Source organism: Falco cherrug, chromosome Z (assembly GCF_023634085.1).
Source record: "Falco cherrug isolate bFalChe1 chromosome Z, bFalChe1.pri, whole genome shotgun sequence".
Lineage (NCBI taxonomy): Eukaryota > Metazoa > Chordata > Aves > Falconiformes > Falconidae > Falco > Falco cherrug.
The window spans coordinates 76,220,784-76,241,985 of NC_073720.1; positions in this window are offsets into that span (position 1 = coordinate 76,220,784).

Below are 21,202 nucleotides of genomic sequence, written 5' to 3' on the forward strand. Positions count from 1 at the left end.
GGGCACTGTGCATGAATCCAAGAGGCACATCACAATCTACTTCTTCAGAAGAGCAGGGGAAACCACCCCAGACTATTTCAAGGGGCAAATGCAGCCTGCAGTTAACAGGCCCCTGACTCAAGTAAGCTATTGGCCTGTGTTGCAACCTCCAGCAAATTTATTCCTTCCCCCTGGTCTCATATAAGAGGGAGCTTATTATGCCACTGAAGGTAATAAGTCAATAGCAGTGATAAATGAAGTTTCATCCAAGAAAGCTCTTTCCTGAGCAGGAAATTAATGGGAGTTTTCAAAAAACCCTGATGGTCATTTGAGCTCCCATTAATATAATTATTAGCCAGGCTACAGCAATCTGGGAGTCCTTACACCAGCAAATGAAGAGCCAGTGTTCTTTAGAGTCTGCTATTCAGCCGAGACTTCAGCAACACAACCTTTTTTTTTTTCAACATTAGAGGTATTTACATTCTGAAATGTAAAAAAAGATTTTTAAAAGTTGTGAGGGAAACTGTATCCAAATCTAGTATCTAGGGAAGCAAAACAATTGGAAGATAGATTTCCTTTTTCTAAACACTGAATTAAAAAAAAAAAAAAAAAAAAAAAAAAAAGCAAACAGCCTTGATGCATAGTGTGCCAAATAGGTAGTGAAATACGTTTCTGTACTTGTAAGTGGCTTTCCATGTCAGTCGTAAGGAATACAACAAAACCATATGCTTCAACTTCGTGTGGTAGTCTGTACCCACACTGGTTACAAGTATAATGTTACAGAGTCACTTGTCCCTTTGTTTCCTTACCTTTCAAACTTTCTCTTGCGCTCCTGACATCCACTTTTTTCCCTTCACCAACAATCAAGAATAGACATCGAACATGGGGATCAGCCTAGTAATTCTCCTGAGTTGGGAAGACAAAGCAAGAGTGGAAAGGGATCATCAGTGGTTGCCAGCCTCAGTGTGGGAGACTGTGGAACAATGAAAGAGCTACTGAGGGAAGAAATCTCTTCCATAACTTAGTGGAACTGTATAAGGAAGGGTAAGCATTCTGCCCTGTGATATATTTATGTCGCATGAGAAAAGAAAATATCCTTTCTTTTTTCTTTTTTTTTTTAACTTGATAAAAACCTATACTCCACATCCTGATTTCAACTCTGTATTTTTTCTTCTTTTTAGGATGCAAAATTAACTGAAGTGATTTTTGACCTCTGTTTACAAAGAGGGAAAAAAAAAAGAGAGAATAAGGTGGGAGAATTTTCTCCTTAAAACAGTTTTACTTCCACTCATATGAGGTTTTTAGCACAATACTGTTAAAAGATAAACATATTCATAATATATTCCTTCCTCATCGTTATGTTCCTGCACTGCAGCACAGAAGACTGGTAATACCCTGTTACTTTGGTAGTGAACTTTCATCTCTGAAAGGTAGAAAAGACAATTCTTCAAATCTCATCCTATAATGATTACAATTAATTAGCTATTCAACTGAAATCTATAGACAGGTTAGTTTTAAATAGCTGAGCACCAGAAGCAGAAATATACGACAGGTGCAGCAGCTGGAAAGCAAAGGCTTGACTCTAAATTGGAAAGACATGGAATTTTCTTTCCCCTTGGCACAACAGAAAAAACAGTTTTAGAGAAAAGCCCCCAGCTGGTCTAACAGGAACAAGAGTATGGGGCTGCGTGAGAGGGAAGGCGATGGCCTTCTCGAATTCACAGGAAGGAGCTTTCTGTTTATGCATGTCAGCAGTAGCAACTAAGATACATGTAGCCAACAAGCAAGCAGAGCAAGAATTTAAAAACAGTGTACAGTCTGTAGATGCCACTGAAGCATAGTTCAGCCTCACTACTACAGTATCTAACTGCTCTACAAAGCAAAAGTCCTCTACACAGCACTATGGGGAGAGGAAAATTAAAGTATAAGTGAAAGTTAGCTTCTTTAAATGTCAAGTTTATGTGGCATCTGTTTTAAGCTCTAAATAATACATTGGTATTACATCCTGCCCACTTGAGCAGCTTATGCTACAGAATAGGACTTAGTTCTGCTTTACTATCAATTAAAGAAGGGTCTCCTTCCTTTTATATAGGGGCAGGAATTAGTCTGTAGTAAGGTCACCACTTAGCACATATTTGGCTGTGTTTTCTAAGTTATTTGTTAAGATTAATAAAAAATCTTAATCTCTAGGTGAAACAGAGGATATGCCTGCATATAACTTTTAAAAGCTGCCGCTGGCAAAGGAACACAAACTCCTCCAATCCTGTCACTAACTTTTGGGAAATGCTAGTCATGGTCACATTAAAATGTAAGTAAACTGAATTTTCATTCTACTGCCTTCTAAATGGCCAAATTTATCTAGGTACACTTCCAACTGAAAGGGAGGCTGGTTACCAACATAGCACAGTGGCTGTTTTTTGAAGGTACCTGTTTGCTGCTCCTGCTGCTTTTCTTTTCATAAATTAATGTGCAGAAAACAACATTAAAGATTCTCCAAACTACTGCTGTAAGAATGCTTACTCATTTCATGCATACTCTTGCAGAGGACCTCCTGCTATGCTAAAATTTCACTGGTCAGATGTAGGTTAAAAGAACAGAGAGGAAGATCTGCCAAAATCAGATAACCTCTTCTGAAAGCACATAAAACCAAGCAGAGTGAACACAAGTGGCTGGGAAGTCAGCTTCAGATAACTGCAGATCTTCACATCATACTACCTTCTCTATACGACAGTGATGGATGGTGCTTGTTGCAGCCTCCAGCCTTATTACACTTAAAATAATCTCTCTTCTTGTACTCTGACATTTTAAATTCCTTTGGGAAACATGCATCAAATTATGTTGATAGGTACAGACTAAAAAAAAAACAAACTGAATAGAGTTTGTCATACTTGTTCAGTATATAAACAACCTCTTCCAAATAATGCATTATATTTGAGTTATATCTTATTTTACTGGGATTGTAATAAAGTCTCTCCTGATGTCTAGCTCATACAGTTGATTTAGTAGGTTAATACATTTGCTAATGACTTAACTAAGCTAAATTACTTACTGTCTCAGGATAGAGGATTATTGAGTGACCAGGGAAATAACTTAGGACCTCAAACCTGAATTCAGATCCTGGCCCACAATGACCCCAGCTAAACTGCTGGACCTGTTTGTCATTTGTGAAAATGCAGCTTACTACCTGCAGGGGACATGTCAGGTGACATACATTAAGAACTGCAACTGATTCATGTACTAGAATATTAAAGGTAAATAAATACTGCTATATCTGTAACTTCATTAAAGTAGTCAAGTTCTGGAAGCTTCTTAGCTTTTAAGATGTCCTGAGCAGACTTTGAAAATGAGACAGGTTTTCAACTTTTCTTTGATGATGCATGCCTAATACAAGACGTGTAACATTTTCAAATGCAGTTACTTTCACTTAGGATCCAATTTTTTAGTGTTAAGAAAAAAACTTTTAGTATTGTCAAAGCACGTAAGTGTTCAAATCCCCCTAGTGGTGCAGAGTCCTAACTTCAAAACATTTCAAATAATCCATGAAGTTTTTCTCCACATAAAAGCAGTATGACCTAGCAATAATCATGGTCTTACCACAGCATCACTGAGATTGGTCAAAGCCTCTTGTTCAAAGCAGGGTCAGCCGTAGGGTCAGTTCAGGGCTTTGCCTGATGGGGGCCTGAAACATTTTCTGGGATTGCTCTGAGATGCTTCATTTTTCCTGACGTATTGTTTACAAAGCTTAGAGACCTAATCCACTCTGTTAGACCTTGTGATTAGGTGGTTACTTGAGTTTCTTTGAGCCAAATAATCTGACAGTAGTTTAGAGCAGTGCTGTTTTGTACTTGTCAAGGATCCAGGAGAAAACTCCAAGCTCATGTGAGTTTCCACTGTTATCCATCTCCCAGAGAGGAGGTATCTTAGGATACGTGAGTCTCATACAAGTATGTTACTCCTGTGTCATTTATGGCTGCAGCTCCTCACAACTGTTTAATGTTTATTAGGTACACCTTAAGAAGTTTTCCACTCATATTAATTATCCAGAAAAACAGAGAAGCCTCAAAAATTAATAACTAAACAGCAGTGTGTGCAAAAAGTTATGCCAACTAACTAGAGGAATAGTTATAGGAAAGCCTCAGGAGAGTATCTTAGGTTGGATTTGGAGTATTTTTTTCCTCATGATACTCCATTTAAATTCATGTTATCTGACATATGCCCATTACTGCACCCTCTAAAGAGTAGTCTTGTACAGAACTTTGACCTTATGGGAAACTCAGTTATTTCAGCTATTGCAAAAGTTAAAAGAGCAGAAGTTGTAGAAACTTTTTAAATTAATCTTTTTATATTCAAGACATTTTGACTTTAGCTCTGCATACACTAAGTATCAATACATATTCAAGGATAGGAGACTTACCTGTATTTAAATGTGTGTGTTTATTTATATACTCTTCTTTCTGGAGGGAGTTTTTTTGGCAGTGAGGCAGTGATGGGAGCAAGATGGTGACTGTGAAGACAACCACAGGCAGCAGCATCCTGGCAAGAAGCAGAGGAAAACTGAACTAAACCAACTGTCCTGTTTTCAGCTTGGGTGGAGTTAACTTTCTTCTTAGTAGTTGGTGCAGTGCTGTGTTTTGGCTCTGATGTGTGAACAATGCTGACAGCACACTGATGGTTTTAGTTGTTGCTGGGTGATGCTTATACTAAGTCAAGGACTTTTCGGTTCCTTGTGCCCTGCCAGCAAGAGGTCTGGGGGGGCACCGGAAATTGGGAGGGGACACAGCCAGGACAGGTGACCCAAGCTAGCCAAAGGGATATTCCATACCATATGATGTCATGCTGTGTGTATAAACTGGGGGAAGAAGAAGGAAGGGGGGGACATTTGGCATTATGGCATTTGTCTTCCCAAGTAACCGTTATGTGACAGAGCCCTGCTTCCCTGGGGATGGCCGAACACCTGCCTGCCCATGGGCAGTGGTGAACGGATTCCTTGCTTTGCTTGCACACACAGCTTTTGCTTTACCCTTCTTTCCCCACCTTTCCATTTTGTTATTATTATAATTGTTATTGTTATTATTGTTGTTCTTACCTCTTTATTCTGTTTAAATTATTAGATTGTTCTTATCTCAACCCTTGAGTTTTACATTCCTTTCCAATTCTCCTCCCCATTTTTCTGGGTAAGGGGGAGTGAGGAAGCAGCTGTGTGGTCCTTGGTTGCCGGCCAGGGTTAAATCACAACACCAACTCATCTGGTACACTATCAGTTAATCCTTGCAACTTCAAACAATTAATCAAATAGGTAAACACCCTTGCACTACAACAATAAGGAAAAGCAAAAACTACAAGAGAATAAACATGTACAGTAACGAATTACTGCTCTCTCAAGTCTGAAATAGAGCTTTTTCAAGTTTCAGTCAGACTTCTGAGGGCAATGCAAGGAGGTTGTGGGTAGCTTCCTACTTCTGTAACAAGATGTCATTCACAGTTATGATTTACTGTGTCCAAAGGGTGTGCTATACATCCTGCAAGTGGAAAGCTCTCATCTAAGCTGAAGATGGGTCAGCTTGCCCACCATCTCCTCCTGTTGGCTAGTCTCACTGAGCTCCACTTCCCACCTTCCTAGGCACACTGTTCAAGTGCCCCAGTCAAGTGTCTACTGCAGGGAATTTTATTTCCAAAGTTATGTCTGCTCATTAAGAAGAACACATACAACATCCAGAACCTATGTAGAAACTTTTTTATCTTGTTGGAAATCAATGCACCCGTTATTGCAAGCTACTGATTAGAATGAGGTCACTCTTGTCCTGTGTGAAACTGGGGAATCATTTTCACATGTTAAAGATGTGTGAAAGGGATGCACACAAATATGGCTGATGCAGACATTAATTATGTTTAATTTATGAATCTCTTTAATTGTCTTTTCATGAGATGCTAACAGAGAGCTCTTCTCCTGGGCTTTTCTTTTCACTTAAGTTTCAGACACCAGCTGGAATACATACTATCTTTGTATATAACATGTGGAAAGAGCTAGTATAAAACAACAATACTAACACAGCATTCCATTTCCTCCAACAAATGCAATGAAACTAGTATATTCCTTTGAAGTAGTTCCATTAGAGTTTCCACTGGAAAGTGATGTCAGTTGTTTGCAGCTTTCTTTATAAGCATGTCCATGTACAAAGCTTTACTCAAAGTACCATGGCAGTTAGGGTATGATCTTTATTTTGTGGATAATTTTAACTGTAAAAGACCTCTTCCAAACCAGATTACCTCAGTGGTAGGGTTCTTCCCCAACCTGAACCCACTGCAACTGCTATACAATTCTGGAAGGCTCTGAAATGCATAAAAAGCTATGATGGGACACTTGAAGCAGCAAAAGATTTTGTGTGTTCCTTGAATAGCTTAACTTAAGTGGACCAGTCAATGGAATTGCACTGAAGTAAAAGTAGATATCATATAGAAATGGATGGACCACTGGACTGGGATGCCAGAGGAACACTTTCTGTTCTGAACTCCTCCACTGGCCTGGTAGATAACCTTACATGTATTACCTGGCCTTCCACAATTGCCTCCTATTTTTCTTATATGTAATTTTAATGGTAGAATGAAAAATACATTTCTGTTTTCAGTCATATTACCTGAAAATGAAGAAAACTTCAGGTTTTTTAGGAATTTTCTATGCAGTTCTTCCCAGAAGAGGGATCCATTAAGAAAAGAAAAATAATTCCATGTTTTCAAGTAGATACAAATAGCAATATACAGGATGGGTCCCATTGGTTTTATTAGCCATTAGCCCAGACTATCAGCTCATTCACAAATGATTCCAAATTAAAGTTTATAATATTATTTATGCATTGCTTTTTGTGGTTTATTCTTTATAATTAAAGGATAAAAATATAAATATTGATTTGCTTAAGGCCTTTTAGATCAGCTATTTCACAAAACCAACTCAGCTGTGTTACATTGCTTCATTTATATGATGGTGAATGTATAATGTATAATTCTTCTGTTCTGAAGGGAGGCCTGAATTCTTTACTCATTAACAATACCGAACGATAATCATATTTTCACAAGACTAAGATTATGCATGAGAATTTTTTTAAATAGCCCTCTTGAAAATCTGCTTTGAGCACATTGTTTAGCAAAGTGTGTAAACTACTGGAAAAGCTAGATGGAGCATAAAAAAGCATTTTAAGTATTGAAAAATAAAGGATCTGTTTTTTATTTGCAGTATTTTTTGCTTTTTGTCTAGCATGCAGGAAGTTTAAATAAGTTTTGAAAGCTGTTTATGGATGAAAACAAGACCCTTGCTTACAAACAATTTTTTCCCACAGGATTTCAGGATATGCAGTTACAAAAATGTTTTGTATTAAGATAATTGATTTTAAGAGGACAAGATCCGACAGAGATACTCTTATCCCTGACATTGGTCAGCAGCAGATGTATAATAGAGACATATCTTCCCTTTTCATACATAACACCATGATTTCTTAAATGGTGCTGATACAACAAATAAAATGGCATATCTACCTGTGGTGGGTTGACCAGATGATGGCCAGACTTCCAGCCACCCAGTCACAGACTCCCCATGCTCAGCAGGATAGGGAGAGAATATAGGGATAAAAAGGTGTTATACAGCTCATGCATCAACGTAAAACCAGGGACATTGCTTACCAGTTACTGTTGTGGGCAAAGCAGACTTAGCTAGGGGAGCATAAATTTAATTTACTGCCATATAAAACAGATTTGTGTAGTGAGGAACAAAGACAAACACTAAACCACTTCTCCTTACCCTTCTTCTGAGCTCAGTTTCACTATTTCCATGCAGACGCCTCTCTCCAGTGAGAGGGGCACAGGCCCTGTTGTCTGTAGACTACTGTCTATAACAGACATCCATTTTCTGCTACCTTCTACAGCGTGTATAGTCCTAACTACTTAATTGCTCTATACTTTTGATTATGATTGTTGCCAATCTCTTAGTCTTTTTCTGTTTATAATATATCCTTTTTGAGGTGCAGTGTCTTGAAGTATTCAAGATCTGGGCATATGGGAGATTTAAATAGCAGCATGATTTCATTCTCTCTCTCCTTTTAACTTCTAATCAATACACTTCTTAATGGTTACTGAGCACAGTCATTTTGTGCCAGCAGCTGTCATACCTCCAAGACCTCATTCTTCAACAACCGTAATAACCCATCCCTCTGGAGGTGACATCAGGATTGTTCTTCTCACAGTTACATTGCTTTACTTTTGTCTACACTGTATTTTATCTGACAAGTTTTTCCTGCAACTACTTTGTTCAGCTCATTGCAGATAGTCTTTATGGCCACTGTCTGCAAAATATTGCAAGATCATCCATGATTGTTTTGATTAACAGAGATTGGGCACAAATCTCAGTTCTTAGTATCTGCCATGAGATACAGCCAAGCTGCAGAGTCAGAGACAGTAACAGTTTTTATTATCCATTACCTTTGCATTTCTTTATAGGAGAATACCTCCTCCAAACAAAGGAAATCCATGGAAACCACTGACAGCTGTATGAGCATGAACATGAGAACATTGTTTTGAGACCTGACGAATGCAAATAATTCCCTAAACACAGTGCAAAGGTGGTACAATCTAAGTAAAAGATGTACTTAGTTTTTAGAAAATCAGATGTACACATCTTCCTGGATGGAACAAACATGACTACACAGCATACAGAGCACCTTACAAAAAGTTCACCAGAATCACAACTTCTGCCCCGATATGTCAGCACTATAAATATCACACTGTCTTCCAGTTTATTGGTAAATGTCCCTCACAAAGGTAAAAATATTTTTTTCCTCTATTTTTTTTAGAATTCTGTGCTAACATTTTCCTCTCTTCTGCTTTGCCTTCAGGCAACCATGAGATGCAATCACTTACTTGCATAAAAGACTGTTATTAGAGCTTCCACTTTTTATAAAGCATCATTCTTGTTAATGTTTGGCTGGCAGGCAACACTTCATCTTTACAGCTGCATCAGGCTTTTAACTCGTTAGAAGGAAAGAAAGCAATTTCATTATTTTTAGGTTTAAAGTAGAGAAATTATGTTGGCTTTCCACACAAAGAAAAATCTAGCATAAAAAAAAAAATAGCATAAAATTTCTGCAGACAACTATTTCTAATGGCTGTTCCACAGGGCTAGATTTCTCTAGCAAGCTCTGTTGGAAAAAGAGTTGAATTTTAGACAATGAAGCAGCACAAAAACATGGCACTTCAAAACTTAATTCTGAGTAAGAGACAAGAAACTTCTATTACAATCAGACTTCAACATCATGACTGTTTCCAAACTTCTTCATGAAAAGTCAGCCCTGAGGTAGTTCGACAAGTGAAGCTGCAAAGTCTTGTACCAGGGGAGGAGCAACCTCAGGCACCAATAAATGTTAGGGTCACTTGGCTGGAAAGCAGCTTTGCAGAAAAGGACCTGGGGATGCTGACAGACACCAAGCTGAACATGACCCAGGAAGGTGCCCCTGCTGCAAAGAAGGTTAACAGTGTCCTGGGCTGCATTACAGCTGTTTGGCCTAGAGAAGAGAAGGCTAAGGGAATATCTGATCAATGTATACAAATGCCTGAAAGAAGGGTGCAAGGAAGACAGAACTCTTCAGTGGTGCCTATGACAGGACAATAAGCAATGGGCACAAACTGAAAAACAGGACGTTCTATCTGAACATCAGGAAACCCTTTTTTACTTTGAGGGTGATTGAGCCCTGCAACAGATTGCCTAGAGAGGATTTAAATTCTTCATCCTTGGAAGTTTCAAAAGTTAGCTGGATGTGGTGCTGGGCAACAGACTAGGCTTCCTTGCTTGAGCAAAAGGGAGGGATGGAGCTGATGACCTCCAGATATTTCTTCTAACCTCAACCTTTCTATGATTTTGTAGTTCTGAGTTATCACTGGCTGGAAGAGTTGATATGAAATTTGGGGATAGGAAAACAAAGGAAAGAAAGAAAGAAACTTGCTGCTTATTCCCCAACCCTGTTCAGTAATTATTAAAGGTGTCTGAAACCATCCACCCAGGAAATGACTATCCTTTGTGGTCAATTTACACTCAGACACGCAACTCCTCTATGCACAAGGTACAGGTCAACCAGTTATGCCAAAGACTGACACCTTGAGACCTCAGCCAAAATACAGAAAACACAGCTGACAGAAGGTTTTCATGTATATGAGTATGGGAGAAGGTCAAATCGTTTGTGCTGAACAGTTGCCAAAAAGATATTTGATACTGTAAAAGCAAATTACAAATACAAAACAAATTAAAAATAGAAATACAAAATACAAAACATTCTTCTGTGCTCATCCACAGATAAAACAAATACAAAACAAATCAGACTTTATCTTCTGAGTTACCTAATTCTCAATGTTAGAAAACAGCCTCTGAAGACACTATTTATCAGACTTACAGAACATTTCACAAATTCTCTATTCAAAATATTCAGTTTTCTTCTAAGAAATGACTTTGTTCTACTAAACACTCACTGATTTTGTACAATAGTACCTTAAAAGCAATCATTTTCCTCATGATCTTGAGCGGACTCCAACTTCAGATTTCATGTCAGGCATTGGATGAATTAAAATCAGCAGAAGTTAAAACATTTTAATTGCTTTCCTCATGCGGTTCATTACAAAAATCTTAGAATTATTACTGCTTCATTAGGACTTTGATAATCCACTGAATGAGTAAAAGCAAAGAGATGGAGAGAGAAGCAAGCAAAGAAAAGAAATTATTATGAAATATTTCCGTACAATGGCAGAAATCTTTTCAAAGCTGGCACTCAAGCTCACACAGTTAGGTTTTAGATAATGAAAGGTCTATTTATTTTAGTTAATAGTCGTTGGTATCAAGCTGGCTTAAGAATATTTGTGTCTTTCTCGATTAGTCTTTTTGCCTTGAATAAGTTGCTTGGAAGTTCTAATACCAGCTACATTATGAAAAAGGAGATAGGCAACACTGGTTCAACTGATAACAAGATGCTTTCTGTTTAAGAAGCTGGGTGTTCTTAATTAGCTGCAATACCCATACATCAGCATTTGCAGGAAAGTGAAAAAAGAGCGAGAATGAAGAAAACTGACAGATGGCAGCTTTTTACCCTCTTTTCATGAGGTTTCTGCTCAAACCTTTAGAAAACCTTTCTTTTTCATAGAATCAGAGTTCCAGCATAGCATATTTTAAACAGTTGACTGAAACGAGATCTGGTTCACCCCATTTCCTATAACATGAACCAGCACAGATATTCAGAGACAGAAGCATAGCTGGAAGTCTATGCTACTGCAAAATTTCCTTTAATACCCTACCCCACCACAGCACTTGCTCACTGATTCAAAGCACTTGGGTAGTTACAGTTTGGTAGCCAAAGGTGGTTTATCCTTAACAATGATGCACAGATGAAGCGAAATACAATCTGTAAGAGATAAAAATACTCTCCCAGCTCTTTCTGACTCTACAGACTACAGATTCTTCTTCTTAGATAATTCTTAAAATCAAAGATGTTTAAGGCTGTCCAGCTACAGATAGAAAGAAAAAGAACGAGAGCTGAGAAAACGGCACTGGCTTCTCTCTGTCTGGTTACTGTAGCTGACTACAGTGTACTGGAAAGCACCACTCAACAGGGAAAGATTAAACTGGATTCTAGTGTACCAGAAAAGATAAGGTCCATATAACCCACTTCTTGGCAAAAGGACCGTCAGTTCAACAAAGTTCACTCTCTTGCAATGATGTTGCAGATCCTGCCTAAGCTATAGCAGACCTAGACCTTCTCTGGCTTGTACTATCAGCCAAGTTCATCAAAGAAACAATGACTCACATCTGTTACAAACTGTTATGCATATAAAAGGAAGAAGTGGAAAGTCAGCTGAAACAGGAACAGAATTCTGCCTCCTTTACTTTTTAAAAATTAGTTCCTGTTGGTCCATTGACCCATGAGGAGACAAAAAGGTTGGATGAGGTGTTTTTTTCAGGGAAAGATTTTTAAGGAGGAAAATATACTAATTCTGGCAAAAATATTTGCCAGAATTTGAAAAGTATTTGGCATCCACAGAAAAAGAATGAAAAAGTCATCTGAAGGCATGAAGGTCACGCAACTGCCTTTGTCTCACTTCATAAAACTTGTGTTGGTGAAAGTAAAGTTAACCCTCCACTTGTCTGCAGGATGTACACTTACAATGAGGACTTAGGGAATTTTTGGCTTTCTTAAATGTCAGCTAACAATTTCTCTAGCTTTTGCTCATCAGTCACATACAATCATACCTTTCTTCATCCCACTGTATAGCCATATGTACTGGAAGAATGAAGCTGGTGAACTGATCTTTCCCTCTGCAGCACAGAAATTGTAAACATCAACATTGCACAAGTTTACTGTCAGTTAAGAATCACTTACAGAAGAGAGTGAGGTGCCCCTCCTCTCTCAACTGTCAGATAACTTTCAAACCTACATACTCCGAACTATCAGTCAGACTTTGTATATGTAAACTGCATGCTAATGATACTAGAAGTGAAAAGAGAAAGCTAGATGGGCTGCAGATTATTAATCCATTTCTATACATAGTTACTGTAAACAAGAACCCAAGATGAACATACTGTAAGTCAGGAAAATAACGTCTTCTTCAAGCTTATACTAAAGCCCTGAATGGAGCATAAGCTGCAGCATTAACAGGAAAGTCCAAGTGCTTTCATAGTAGAAACCATTCCAACTACTTTGATGTGAACAGTCAGACTTTGGGGGAGGGAAAGCAACTTAAGAAAGGAAACGGTTCACCAATCCCTTCAAATTTAGACTTCTACTGCCATGAAAGACCCTTGGCTACCTCAAAGGTTTCAACCATGATATATGAAGTGTTGTACAAGTAAAAGCAATAGTGCGGTTTTAAAAAGCTTGCAGTTCCCCAGGGGTAGCTCTCTGTTTTTGTGGTGTGAATCATTGCAGCCTTAGAAGCAATTTTAAGGCTCAGGACTGTGCTGCAACCTGACCAAGTCAAAGATGTGTATCTAATCCTACCTTTTTTTTGTACTGCAGTTGTAATAGTAGCACCTCAGAAACAGGCCTTACAAAGTTATATGACTGGCATCAGTAGGCTTAATAGCTGTATTTTCTGCACTTTTAAGGTGGGTTTTTTTTTCATCACAACCTTTCCTCTTAGTGAGGAAACCACAGCTATACTTAGCATTCAGCTCCACTCCTCTGATCACTCTAGCACCTTAGGGTGAAAGGCTGTTCCAATGCATATGGCTATTTATTTCAGCTTTCTTCATCTTGGTGACCTCTGGAAGAAAAGGCTTACTGTTCAGAACAGCACATACAAGAACTAAAATAAGAACAAGCACACAGCTTTGTTCATGCAAAGATCTTCATTCCCATGAGTATTACTCATATTCACAGAACTAAATATTGCTTGAAGCTAGCCTCAAAAGGAGAGCAAAAAGCAGTTTGATAAATGGACTGGAAAAGACTGTCCAGTTACACTGCTGCTTTTACAAGCACAACAGAATAATTTTCTCAAGTGTCTGACTGAGAAATAAGAACATTTCAAAGCAAAACAAGAAAATGTCTGTCATGATCTGCTGGGCTGTCCAGAGGTCAGGGTTTAATGATTAGAATGAAACAGAGCCAATTATTTGTGTTCACCTTTGAGAAAGAAGAAAAACTTCTGCTAGTCCCTTTCATGTAACCAGTTCTTCTTGGTTTTTTTCGGGTTTTTTTTTGTTGTTTTTGTTTTCACTTTTCTCAGACTGGAGACAGAGAAAGCAGCTGAAGTAAAACCTCAGCCTTTCCTTAAGGCATTTCAAAGTACAACTTCAGGACTTCTAATTCTTAGATATTTAAAAATGGACGTTCTCAGAAAACATATGGCACAGTCTCTGAACTTGCCCCAAAACACATCTGTTTTGTAGTCCTAAATACTGAAGAGCAAAAAAAAAAGAAAAGCCAAGCAATTTAACTATTGTCTACTGTTATTCGAACAGCACACTTGTGGGCATGGGGGAAGACAGAAAGAGTATAAATTCGTCGTGCACTCATATTTCCTATTCCCATGGTATTTATGTTTCTCAGGTTCTCTGAACAAAAGGATTTCTCACTTTCCTAGGCTCTAGCCTACTTGGAAAGAGTTGGATGAGTTTGCAGATTCCAGAAATAGGGAGTGTAAGCCAGGACCTGTTTTGGATTTGGATGTGCATATATAAGGATGAGGACCACAGCAGAAAATAGCCAAATCAGCAGTAACGTCAGTATTTCTCCTTTTACTCTGTTTTACTGCAGTGTTCAAACCCAAGTTTTTGTTGTTTTTCAAATGATTGTTCCCTGTTCTGATGGAAGATTGTATGAAACATGTGAATGAAAGAGCTGGGCACAAACTGAAATACAGAAGGATCCATTTCAATATCAGGAAACACTTTTTTACTGAACACGGCACAGGTTGCCCAGAAAGGATGTAGAGTCTCCATCCTTGGAGATGTTCAAAAGCTGTCTGGTCATCATCCTAGACAGCCTACTGTAGGTGACTTTGCTTGAGCAGTGGGGGTGGATCAGATAAGTGCCAGAGGTTCCTTTCAACCTCAACCGTTCTGTGATTTTGTGGTTCTGTGACTGTGATCTGAGCTTCATAGTAAGTAAATAAAGGTAAATATAGGCAGTACTATGAGTAGTTCCCAGCACTATTCTTGATTTAGGTGATGTAAATTAGGTACTAGGGGGGAAAAAGAATAAAGTTGTGTAAAAACTGTGTTAATAAAGACTAGCTTCATTAAGCTGATGGGCTGTCATTTTTTTTTACTAGCTGTAGCTTTTGGAGTACATTTTGTCCTAGTGGGAAAACATGTCAGAAAACACAGAAAATATTGATCTTTCTAAGTGGGCTACTTTTCTTGTAATAATACAGTTTAGGGTTAGAAACCAAAGCATCTTCTCATGAACAATAATATTACAAAAAAACCCTGCAAATATTTGCAGCACTTGTAATTCAGATGAGTTCTCTTGGTATTTTAAGCATTTGCTGATTAAACACAAAACCATCTTCATACATCAAATATAGCAAAAGAGAAGTATGCATAACTTGACACTGACATTACAGGAGATGGAAATGGAGATAAAGGAGGTGGAACAACACCTTATAATGCAAGACATTAATTAGCTGTTCTTTCAACAGTGAACAGTGACGATTCAGAACTGGAATTTAAAATACGATGAATTTCTGGTGCAAAAGATAAGCTACCTCATTTTAAAGAAAACATCTGCAAAGAAACAAAACATGCTGCTTCATTCAGTGCCCTACACAGCTAATGACCGTGCTTGAAAACCAAGTAGTTTGCACCACATTGTTTCAAGTCATGATACATTTTCATTCTGAAATTCTTACACACTTTCTCTGGATAATCAGCATCAAAACAGGCCTCTAGCTTTACATTGTTATTGGTACAGGCACATAGAAAATTATAGGGCTGAGGACTAACGTGCTCTGTTGACGTACAAGTAGCGATACAGAGCTAGAGAAATAAGTTGTTAAGAATAAAGACATAAAGTAAGCAGATGAGAAGGAATTCATAGTGAAACTGAGAATGAGGTAGCTTTCTAAGAAACACCAGTGTCTAGCTCTGAGATGACAAGCTCTCACTTAGCATGGAACAAGAATATAATGCGAAAACTTCCTTGGATCAGATTTTCCTTGTACAGAATGTACTTAGCACTTCTGTACTGACACTTATTTTCCTTTATGAAATGTCTTGCTATTCATTTTAGCTTGTTTTCATAAAGCTACGGTGACCTTCTGTAGCAATGGATCTTAACCAGTACCAGGCTTCTACGGGATATATTACTGTACAGCCACTGATTTGAATGTCTTTGCACAGTTGTTGCAAGTATGGTCCCTGATGACTACCTTGACTAGTCCCACCTTCACTACTCAACAGCTATTCTATTGCAGCCTTGCTTATTACAGAGGATGTATGATATCATATGATGCTAAGATATTACAGCATCTTTGCATACCAATGATGATTAATGGGAGAAAAAAAAAAGAAGGGCTTTTTTAGTGATGTCCATTCAAAGCATATACCCAGGAGGAGTCTACAAAATATTCAAAATTTTACACAGATTTTGGACCACAAAGGAACATCTGATGAACAGTTTGCTATTCCACATCTAGATCTTCTCCAAGGGGAATGAAAAACAAAGCACCCCTTAACGGCAGGTGCTGTATCATGAACTTAGAAGGCACAAATCCACTGCTACTAAAATTAGCCCGTTGTTCCATCAATCAAGTGCAACTCTACCATTCATTTGCACATAATATAATTCATTGTTTGCAGTCAGGGCCACAGATAAAGAAAAAAGTCTCCTGTACACAGCTTGCTGCAATCCATAGGGAATGTAAGATTGATTGGTCTATCTATCAACCACCATCTAAGCTCAAATACATAGGCAATTTATACAGTCATTATTTCTTATGGAAAGTGATTAAATACCTTGTTTGTATCAGATTTGTGTAAATAAGTGAAAGTCTCTGTTATTTATCAATAATTAATGGACAGGGGTTTAAACAGGTAACATTATAGCAGAGAGTTTGTACTCAAGTGTTATCAGCAGATGCCTCATAAACAATTTCCAATTTAAAAAGAAAAACAAAACCACAACCAAAACTGAAGAAAAACTGTTAATGAAGGCAGAAGTGGTTTGATATTTTTGATTTTTTTTCTCCTTTTTAAATAATTGTTCTGTTGTCATTACTTGAGATTTTGTGGTAAACTTTCACAGCACAAATGTAAAACTCTGAACTTAACAGACTGACTAATTCTCAGTGCAAATTAATAGGAATATACTATCTTTTACAAGACAGTAAACATAAAAATAACATAAGAAGAGGAAATTCTAATCAGCATTCCATTATACTACAAGATTTAATTTTGTTTCTGACTCAGACTGCTGTTAGTCAGGGTTCTGAAATTGTTTCTGTTGCAGGTTAAGAAATAAAAGCATAGAATAGGCACAGGGGCTAGTTCCAAGATAGTTTCAATTGACATTGTGGGTCCACAAGTCCCTGCTTCTTCTGAGGTTTAGTGGAGCACATACACATTTAACTCTAAAAAGGGAGTAATTGTTTTAAAACTGATCAGTCTGTTTCAAAAGTACTTTAACATTATGCTAGATTGAAGTTTATGTTTTCCTTTAAATCTTACGTGAATCTGCTAAACACCTGTGGTATGAAATCTTTGTAATTAATCCATCACTTTAATGCTTATTTATTTCTGAATGATAATGTGTGTTGGAATGGAATTATAGGCAGTTAAGTTTAATTATCTAATTTAAGTTTCATTACCTATGTATCTAATGACCTAATTATTGCATGTATGATTGCAGTGATCAGTAAACAGCCACCAAAAACTCATCAGTATTTCTGAAAACATATCTAAGTGCCTACATTTCAGTATCAAATTCACATCTCAGAGCTCAACCATTTGTACGATTCAGAAGTTTTCTTAGTGTAAATTACCAAAGAATGAGCCCAAGGATTCAACCTAAGTTTGCTCATAGAGGTCTTTCCATAAGTTACAGGAGCAGTGGAAGACACTGATTTAGTTATCAAGTTCGGTCTCCTCCATGGTAATTTACCTTACAAGTCCCTTCTTAAGGTGGAGTTTTATAGTGGAAATATTTTCATGCTCTTGCTTTGAAGGGAATACTTTTGCAGAACCTGGTTGCCCTACGGCAACTTACGGATGTTTGCCTAATCTCCAGTGTTTGTTTACTGATAGACAACTTTTATATATGAGCTTTTGGGCCAACTTTACTTAGCAAATTTTCCCCTTTTAACATTTACTATGCTGATAGAACTCAAATAAGCACCAAAATCACCTCTGAATCTTCACTTTACTAGAACAAGCAAGACAATATCTTATATCACTTGACTTCTAAGGTGATGCTCACAGTCCTACTCTGCAGCTGTCCTGTCAATCTTGTTAACAGTACCTAGATTGTACTGTCAGTAGAAACATCTTACTAATGCGAAACCATTATATTTTAGATTTCTACAGTATTCCATGGTGTTTAATGTTGTTCACTATTTCCTAAAATGGGGCTTGAAAACAGTTGTGTCATTAAAGAAGGTGAATATGCATCTTAAAGCAACCTGAACTTCCCACTTACTCACAATTATGTCACATTACTGCCATGTGTTCAAATGCCATATGTTGATAATGTGGATTCATTCAATGCCAAAATAAGAGTCTCCAGCCTGCAGCAGGTTTTTGATATTATCAAAAAAATAGCATTATGATACATCTTCTTTCCAAGTAAATTAACATTTCCTTTTATTTAAATTTTCTTGTGACAGCTTTAAAAATTCAGATTACCCTGGGTATGTTCTTTACCTGTAGGATATTAAAAGATCTAATGTGCATAGAAAAAAGGGGGGGGAAAAAAAGAAAAGAATTTTAAAAAAAGAAAAAAGGAAAAAGGAAAAGAAGCCACAGATAGGACAACTGTAGGTAGTTTTTTTCTTTCTGTTTTTTTTTAAGGATCTGTTGTTATTGGAAATGTATTGCCACTAGAAAAAAAAAAAAAAGCTTTTAGTTTTAGGACTGTATTTAATTTTGAACTTTAAGCTAAGCATATGGGAAAGCAAACATTCAAAATCTGAACAATAACCAGCTTGTTTTATTGTAATTCAGATATTTGAATTTACAGTTTATGGAAATAACCTAATGATTCGATTTAGTAGGCATTTCTAAGTGTTCTTAGTGATTCTGAACTTTCCTTAGTGCCTTCCTTGGCTGGAATAATATTTGAGAACCATGTTGGAGTAACTTTTGAAAAAATGGGGTGCTGCTCATTCTTTCCAGTTAAAAAAACAAAATAAAAATTAAAAACAAAAAAAAAAAAGAGAAAAGAAACTAAGTTTACTGTGGACATATTTACACTACTCTTGTTGCCATCAGCTAACGAAACACTGCAGAATGTTTCCTGGGACTTGTTTAAATCCCATCAACAAACACTGCTCAGATTCAAGCAAATGGTGATCAAGTCAAAAGTAGAGGGAAAATTAAAAAATTTACATTACGTAGGTGTTGTAAGACTACATTTCTAACTGACTGTGATGAATGACTCCAGACAACTGCTTATTACAGTTAATTAACTGAAAAATTTCAGCGAAAGAACTGCCTTTCCCTACAAGGACATCAAATTTCTGTGTGATTTTATTCCAGTCTAAATATGAGTGTTTGGGCAGTCAGCTTCTTACAGGGTTTGAAAATGTGGTTGTAAAAAAGACAAGTAGAATTTAGGCAATCTCCAGTCTCATAAAAGAAGTTAAATCTATTGTGTAGCCTCCATCTCCTTCTGTTAGTGTTATTTATATCAGTAAGTATAAGTTGACCTATGGAAGCAGAACCCAAATTAATACACAAGCTGCTTCAAAGTACTTCATCACAATGTAAATGGAACAACTACTGCTTATGAAAGGGATTCTGTACAAGATACATGAAAAATCTTTTGGCTGTGAGATATTGTTTGAGATGAAACATGGGGCAAACGTATTTAAGACATTTCTAAATCTTTCCTGTGCTGTGTAGTGACATCGTAATAGGAATCCAGCATGCTGGCCATGATGTCTCTTGTAGACCTTGACCATTCTGCATTAAGACATACAGTCTTGAAGAATGTTGCTTGAAGTGATTTCATTGATATTGCAGTGCTTTCTTAACTAGATAAATCTAGTATAATTTTTCTAGTATTTATTTTACATGCCTTCTGCCAGTCAGAACAGGAGTGTACTGAGCAGCACAAGCATTTGAAAATAAATGTTTTCCAGAAAAAAACACAACTCATAAACACAGCTCTGCTTCAAGTCAGAGTAGAGGGCAGTTCAATCTGTGTCTCATCCAGGGTGAGGCTTTCTGTGTGTAGCTGTTAGATGTCATTGGGTTATGACAAAAGTCATAAATTGACATTCAGCATACTGTTGCAAACAATGACCTACAATATGTCAGAAGAATAGGTGTAGGGGGAAAGTCCTTGGAGAAATACTTAAAGTTAACATCTATTGTCTTTCAGACGGTGTTAGAAACAATTCCTGCAATGTAAATGCATTTTTAGAAATTCTGAAACAGTAGTGCTTGTCGCTCAAATTAATTCTGTCATTTTTTAAAGACTAACAGCAGCTACAGAAGTAGACATTTCCCTAGAGATATCCTTGGAGAACAAACACTTAAAGTCATCATCTTCATTTGGTGCATACATGCTACTCCAAACATTAACAGGAGCTAAAAGAAGTTCAAACGTTGGTCATTTCATCACCATTAATTGTGTATAAAGAGAAACGTTATCTTTACAATAATCCAACACCTGCAGAGTCTGAAATTCCACATTTTAATTAAATGCAGGATTTCACAGAGAAGTGGCACATCCAAGACTCCTACTTACTTCGAACATGAATTATGTTTGTGGTTTCCGTTATTTTTAAAGTTACACATCCATTATAATTATGTAAAATATAATAAATAATTTTTATGACCATTAAAGGAATGTTACTGATTAAATCTGCCATTCCTATGCTACTTTATCTGTGCTAACAGTGATAGATGGTGTCCTTAGAACCTGCAAAATGAAGTGCACCCTTGTTGTTATTCCCCATCCCTCACACTAATGATTCTTTGACGAGTATCAGACAAGCATCTTCTACATGTGCATGTATTTCTATAAGCAGCAATATGATCTGTGCTCACCTGCTTTTGCTATGGACAAATGATTGTCATTACTAAACACTCCTTTCTGCTAGTTTTGGAAGGAGCAAATTGGTGTCAGGCATAACTGAGCTGTATAATAAGAATAGAATGGTGTAATTGGCACAGTGGCCATTTCTCCAACACCTTGTGGGTAGTCATCCTCAACATTCTTAACATCAGCTAGCATTCTAGATGTTAGAAATCATGCCCTTCTAGCAAAATACAACTGATATTATACCGAATTGCTCTTTTAAGGTGGTGGGGAAGTTTCATTGTGACTAAGCCAGAAAAACCCATACACTTATTACTACCTTCAGTACAAATGAAGTCTTAACAGAGCATCCCCACGACCTTGCTAATCAGATGACTACTTCTGGTTCTAAAAGTATTTTATTGCCAGAGTTTCTCCCTGTCTTCTTTTTCTGCTTTTGGGAGAAGACTGTTAAAAATCACTAACTCTTACAGTGATGATGATTTATGCAGGAAATC